Here is a 1,131-nt window from a genome sequence, read left to right on the forward strand (position 1 = left end):
CTCACCCTATATTTTTCTTTTACCTCCCTCTATATTGTTCATATTTCTTCCATTATCTCTCTCATGCTCTATCTTTCTCCTTCACACAATAGCTTCTATTATCGATCTCCCTATCTCTCATGCCCCGTCAACCTTCTTCCGCCCTTTCATGCCCTCTCCCTCACCCTCTTCCTCTCTCACTATTGTTCGCTCCCTCCCTCACTCTCTCACTTCTGCTTTCTTTTGCTCTCTCTATCGATCTTCATCCCTCTCTTTTCCATTCTCTATTTCTTCGCCTCGCTCTCCCTCTATCCACCTTCAATTCCATCTATTTCTCTTCTTATATTTCATCTTATATCTCTCTCTCTTCTTCCTTCTTTGTCTTTACTCTCTCTCTCTCTTCCCCTTTCATGTCCTCTCCCTCACTCACTCTATCACTCTCTTCCCTTCTCACTATTGTTCGCTCCCTCCCTCACTCTCTCACTTCTGCTTTCTTTTGCTCTATCTAACGATCTTAATTCCTTTCTTTTCCATTCCCTACTTCTTCGCCTCACGCTCGCTATATCCACCTTCAATTCCATCTATTTCTCTTCTTATATCTCATCTTACATCTCTCTCTCTCCCCCTTCCTTTTCTCTCTCTGTTGCTTCCTCACTTGTCTCTTTCTCTTCTTTCTCTCTCCATTCCACTATCTCTCCCATTCCTGTCCCCCGCTCTCTCCCTCTCCCCCTTCTCTCTATCTAGCTACCTCTTTTGTCCCTCTCTCCTCACACATTTATCTTACTCTCTTTTATCTCATTCTCTCTTGCCTTACCTTGCTCTCAATCCCTTTCTTTGTCTCTCCCTCTCTTGGCCTGCTCTCAATCCCTTTCACTCCTCCCTCTATCTCGAACTTATGCTCTCCCTCCCACTATCCCATTCTCACCTTCTCTCACTCTCGCTTCCTCACACTCTTGCTCTCTATCTCTCTATATCTTTCCTTTCTCCCTCTGTATCTCTATATTCATTTCTCACTCTAGTGAGATCTTTGTTTTTCTATACTCTCTTTATTCTCTTGCTCCTTCCTCTTTCTCCCTCTCTCACTTCTTCTCACTCTTCCTTAATCTCACACTCCTTCTCTCTCCAATTTTTTCTCCCTTTCTTTTACTCTCT

Source organism: Phalaenopsis equestris, unplaced genomic scaffold, assembly GCF_001263595.1.
Source record: "Phalaenopsis equestris unplaced genomic scaffold, ASM126359v1 Scaffold000002, whole genome shotgun sequence".
Taxonomy (NCBI): Eukaryota; Viridiplantae; Streptophyta; class Magnoliopsida; order Asparagales; family Orchidaceae; genus Phalaenopsis; species Phalaenopsis equestris.